This window comes from Otolemur garnettii, unplaced genomic scaffold (genome assembly GCF_000181295.1).
Source record: "Otolemur garnettii isolate 467f Iridium unplaced genomic scaffold, OtoGar3 scaffold00030, whole genome shotgun sequence".
NCBI lineage: Eukaryota > Metazoa > Chordata > Mammalia > Primates > Galagidae > Otolemur > Otolemur garnettii.
The window spans coordinates 16,198,155-16,204,425 of NW_003852425.1; the positions used below are offsets into that span (position 1 = coordinate 16,198,155).

At 37.2% G+C, this 6,271-nt stretch overlaps 1 non-coding gene across 1 annotated transcript; it reads left to right on the forward strand.

Moving 5' to 3' along the window:
- The first annotated feature begins 5,942 nt into the window (after positions 1-5,942).
- On the forward strand, positions 5,943-6,045 carry LOC111725056. Its single transcript, XR_002773217.1, has one exon. It is a non-coding gene; the product is annotated as a small nucleolar RNA U13 (small nucleolar RNA).
- Positions 6,046-6,271: the final 226 nt, after the last annotated feature.

Consider the following 6,271-nt stretch of genomic DNA (forward strand, 5'->3'; position numbering starts at 1 on the left):
CCAATGTCACCTTAATACCAAGCCCAGGAAAGGACGTAACTAAAAGGAAAACTACAGACCAATAATATCCTTTAGCAGTATAGATGCAAAAATTCACAATAAAATCTTACCACACCGAGTTCAGCTACATATCAAAAAAAAAAAATAGCACAACTAAGTAGGTTTCTTCCAAAAGATACAAGGATGGTCCAATATACACAAATCTATAAATATAATTAACCATGTAAATAGGTGCAAAAACAAGGACCATGATTTTTTCAATAGATGAATAAAGCATTTAGCAAAATTCAATACTCTTTTATGATAAGAACACTTAAGAAAAGAGGCATAGGTGGGACTTAACTCAAAATAATAAAGGTCATATGTGAGAAACCCACAGCCAACATCATATGGATTGGGGAAAAATTTAAAGCATCCACATTTAGAATGGGGACTAAACAAGGTTTTCCACTATCTCCACTTCTGAGTAATATAGTACTGGAAGTTCTAGCCAGAGCTATCAGGCAAGAGAAGGAAATCAGGGGTATCCAAATGGGGAAAGAAGAGGAAAAATTAACACTTTTTGTTGATGGCATGATCTTATAGCTAGACAACTCCAAACAGACTTCTAGAAATGATAAGTAAATTCAGTAGAGTGTCAGGCTACAAAACCAATGCACACAAATCAGTTGTTTCATAAACAGCAACAACTGTCAAGCTGAGAATCAATGAAAGATTTAATTCCTTTCTCAGTAGCAAGAAAGAAAATAAAATACCTGGAAATATAGTTAGCAGAGAGGTGAAAGTCTTCTATAGAGAAGAAAAGAAATTGAAGAGGACATAAACAAATGTAAAAATAGAAATGTTCACAGATCGGCAGAATCGACATCATCAAAATGTCTATACTACCCAAAGTGATTTACAGATTTAATACAATCCACATTAAAATACAAATACCTTTTCTTCAGAGTCCTCCCAAAACAAAACAACACAACACAACACAGGAGGCATCACTTTACCAGACTTCAAGCTATACTGCAGGTTACAGCAACCAGAACAGCATTGGCACAACAGAGACATAGACCAATGGATCAGAACAGAAAACACAGACATGAAATCATCTTCATGTTCCCATTTGATTTTTGACAAAATAGATAAAAACACACACTGGGGAAAATAATCACTGTTCAACAAATGGCACTGGGAAAATTGGATAACCACAAGTAAAAGATTGAGGTAGAATTCATACCTTTTATGACTCACAAAATTAACTAACTATAAATTTTAAAAACTTAAACCTAGGCACAAAACTATAAGAATCCTGGAAGAAAATGTTGGGAAAATATCAGATATCAGCTTAGACCAATAATTCATAAATAAGACCCTAAAAGCAATCACAGCAACAACAAAAATAAATAAGTGGGACCTAATCAAATTAAAAAGCTTCTGCACAGCCAAGAACAAAATCAAAAGAGCAAACAAACAATGCACAGAATGAGAGAGGATATTAGTAGGCTATACAACTGATGAAGGATTGATAATCAGAAACTTCTAAGAACTCTAGCAAATCAGCAAGAAACAAGAAACCACCCCATTACAGTGTGGGCAAAAGACAGGAACAGAAGCTTTTCTAAAGAAGACAGACTAACGGCAAACAAACTCGTGAGAAAATGCTTCACATCTTTAATCATTAGGGAAATACAAATCAAAACCAAAAGGAGATATCACCTAACTCCAATGATAATGGCACATATTAAAAAGTCTCCAAACAACAGATGCTGGCCTGGATGCAGAGAGAAAGGAACTCTTACACACTGTTGGTGAGACTACAAGCTAGTGTAACATCTACGAGAAGTTGTATCCCTCAAGGAACTTAAAGTACACCTACCATTTAATCCAGCAATCCCCTGGGTTTTTACCCAAAGGACAAAAGCTCATTTTATAGAAAGCACACTTGCACTTCAATGTTTATAGCAGCACAATTTGTGGTCGCAAAGACACAGAAACAACCCAAGTGCCCACTAATACTTGAATGGATTAATGAAATGTGGTATATCATACTATGGAGTACTACTCAGCCACAAAAATGGACATCTAGTATCTTTTGTGACAACCTGGATGGAACTGGAAACCCTTCTTCTAAGTGAAACATCACAAAAATGGAGAAACAAACACATGTACTCAATACCAGTTGGAACTAATCAATATGCAAAAATAAATTTCAATGAAAATCAAGGTAGAGGGAGGAGGGATGAGGGATAGGTAGATTCATACACATTGGGTACATTGCACCCTACCTGGGAAAAGGGCACATTTATAACTTTGGCTCAGTCTGCACAAAAACAAAGTATGCAGACAAAACAGGTACCCCTGAATATCCTGAAATAAAAAAATAGGGAATAAAGAAATGTCTGAATTATTGTAAAATGAAAAATATTCCTTATATTAAACTTCCAAGTAAAATGTGTTCATTTACTTTGTTTTCTTTTCTTTGGTGTTTATGTCATGGAATAACCTTCCAGGTACTTGAAGACAGTAAAACCCTGTGATCTGTATCTCTCTGGGCAGAAATAAGCTTAGCTAAAATGTTCAATTTCTCTTCCAGAGAAGTAGAAATACTTTGTTTTCCTTGCTTTGATCTCCCTGAATGATGTTGTGTTCCGGAGACAGAGTTTGTGGTCATGGAGCAAAAAAGAATCCTATAGAAAAAAGCTAGATGAAGATTAGATTCTGAGTAAAGAGGTCCAAAGAATCCATAAAGCATCTGATATTTTGAAGTCCTTGGGATCAGACAGAGATGAAAAACCAGACTCTAAGCAAGAAAGAATAAAAGTATAAATATATAAGATAAAAATATTGTGAAAGACAGAAAATAAAAAGATCCAGAATTAAAATTCCATATGGAAGGTGAAAAGCATTTCATGGAGGACTTTTCCCTATAAACAGGGTTATATGACAATTAATCGTAATCTAGTCCACCACTTCTGGCAACTGAACAGTCAGGGTCTGAAGGCAAACCAGCCCAGATTGTCCCTTCTTATTCTGCCTGTGCCGTCTTCCCAGAGCTCTCTGGTCAGGGGGGTTCTGGCCCCTCTCCCTCAGCACCTCCCCTGGGCTCTGCTTTCTCTAGGGAAGCTGCTTCCTTCTTTGTGACTACCTGGTAACCTGTCTCTAGTTGGCTATCTCCCAATGTTTGTATTGTTTTTAAAAAGATCTAACTGAATATCATTTTAATCAATGCCCTATTAATGATATGAAATATTCTATATAAATATATTTTATAATTGTTTACATTTTTATTGTGTCCTTGGCCTTAAATTTCTGAAACTCCATGCCCCAGGAAATTTGAATGCTACGAATATTGCCACATCATTTTATCAAAAGAAATATTTTTCTCAGTTGTCTATAGTCCCATTTCTTAAACTTTCTTTTCCCATATTCACTTTAAGCAAATAGATTTTATTTTTTAGAACAGTTTTAGATTCACAGGAACATTGAGAAAATAGGACAGAGTGTTTTTATATACTCCACACCCAGCTTCCCCTGTTCACATCGTGCCCTGTACACTTGTGACAATTAATGAACAAATATAATGTGTTCTTATTAATTAAATTTGATAGTTTATTCATTTTTGCTATACTTAATGTCCTACATGAGTCTCAAGACCCCACCCCAGTCATCATGGATCTGTGGTCTTCTCCAGCTGAGAACGTGTCCCTGATTTTCCCCGTTTTCAATGACCTTGATAGTTAGAGGAGTATTGCCCAGTTATTTTCATACTTCTTCCTTATTTGTCTAATATTTTTCTCATAATTAGATTGTGATTATGGACTTAGGGAGTAATACCACCGAGGAAAATTACCATTTCATCATACTCTATCGAGGGTCTGACCAACTCAGTTTGTCACCATTGATGTTGGCCTTCACGGAGGGGCTAAGGTAGTGTTTCCAGTTTTTTCACTGTAAAGTTTTTTTCTTCTCCCCACTTCATTACCATACTCTGTTTTTGGAGGGAAGTCTCCTCTGACACAACTCTTGTGTGTGGAATATCTATATAAGTTTTTGGAAATCTTCTCCATAGAAGATAAGACACTTGCCCCACTTCTGTTTATTTATTAATTAATATGGGTTAATGAATATTTATTTTTATACTAAAGGTTATTATCTAGCATAACCTTATTTGATGTTTTCCTTAAATTCTTTCCACTTTATCCATGAAAGCTCGTTAGTTGGCATTTGTGTCCCTGTAACATATCCATCTGTGTGTGTGTGAGTGTGTGAGTGTGTGTGTGTGTGTGTGTGTACGGTGCTTCTTTACTTTCTGACTGTACGAGACCCTCCACACTTACTTGGTGTGTTGGTTGTCCTGATTTATGCTGAGTCATTTTCCTAGGAAACCTTGGCTGTTTTCGTAGGGTAAATGGTATTAGAAACCGAGATCTGGGCGCTACGTATGCACTTTGCTGCTGAGATTTCCTTGCTCCTGGGCCCTCACAGCTGACAGAGCGAGAAAATGCACATGTGTGTGCTAACCCAGGCACACGCGCTTTCCAACCTGCATTTGTTTGTGTATTCATCAGGATCAATAATAAGGTAAATCTTAGTTCATATTGATATTTCTAGCTCTAATCCATTGTCAAATTGATTATTCTGTGTAATTTCCCACATTAACAGAGAGAACCATGGCTCCACCCTTCACAACCTATTTACTTAGTGCTTACGTTCCAGCGTGCATGCACAGCAATATCGTAACTTCAGCCTGCACCAGGCTGAGAAACAGCCCCACAGCTCTGATGAGGGTGATGACGACGGCTCCTGTCGCCTCTACTCTTACAGAAGCTGTTCATTCCCTAACTTAGCAAGGTCAACACTTTCTCTGCACCATCTTCCAACTGTCTTCAGAAACGGTGCTTTATGCATTTGTAATGCAGGTAAGATCTTTTTGTCATAGTCTGCCTCGCATTCTCAGGTCTTCTGTTTTCCTAAGTGATTTTTAAAATTTGCATACTTACAGTTCAGTCTTTGTGTTTTAAAATGTTAGGGGTTTGACAAACATGTACTATCATGGATCTGTCACATCAACATCAGACAGAATAGTTTTACCACTCTTAAAAGTCCTTTGTATTCACTCAAACCTTTCCTCTTATTTTCAAATCCGTAGCAAACTCTGAACATCTAAGGGTCCATACAGCTTTTTTATTTTCCAGAATGTCCGATAATTAGAATCCTACAATAGATTGGCTTTTTCCAACTGGCTCCTTTCATTCCGGTACACGCATTTAAGGTTCCTGCAAGTCCTTTCTTGGCTTGAAATTGCATTTTGAATTGTTGAGTTGTGTTCCATCATGTGGATGTACTAGTAAACTCACACATTAATCTACCAATTAAAATCTGAATTTCTTCCAGTTTTGATGATAATTAATAAAACGGCTGAGAATCTTCCCCTGCAGGTTTTCACACAGGCTTGGGTTTTCACCTTGCTGCCTGTGGATTTGGTTGCTGGATCACATGCAAAGCACATTTTTATTAGTGAGAAACCACCAAACCATTTTCCAAAGTGGCTACTTCACTTTGCATTCTCACTGCCAGCGACTGAAAATTCCCACTGCCCCAGGTAACGGCCAGCATGATGCTTTTGGACTTCAGTCATTCTGACGTACGTACAGGGCTCACTCACTGATGCTTTCATTAAAAATGTCCCAGTGTCAAATTATTATAAGCATCTTCTCATATACTTGGCATCTGCTTATCTTCTTCATTAGGGCCCTGTTCATGTCTTTTGCATGATTTTTTGTTGAATGATATTTGTTATTTTACTATTCATTTCACAAGTTCTCAGTTTTGAATACAAGTTCTTTATCAGATAAGTGTTTTTCAAACATTTTATTTTCCTAGTCTTATTTTGTCTTAGATTCTTTAGCATTTTTTCTACAGCAAATTTTAATTTTGAGAAGTCCATCTTGATGCTTGCGTAGTTTCGTAAACATGGAAATTGGGTGCTCACTTGCATGTGTGAGGCGGGCTCCCCCAACTTTGGTGTGACGTGAGCACATGACCAGTCAGACGTAAACTTTGCAAATTCCTACCCGAGGAGCACGTTGCATGGGTGGGTGGCACACGTCCTGGGTAAGGGCACAACTACAACTTGGACTTTAAACTCACAAAAGCAAACTTTGTAACTTATTCGTTTGTCCCCCCATATTAATATGAAATTTCTAAAAAGTCTGTCTTACTGAATTTTTCTTGCAGGCTTTGTCCTTTCTGTGTTGCTCACACTATCGTTTTGATTGCT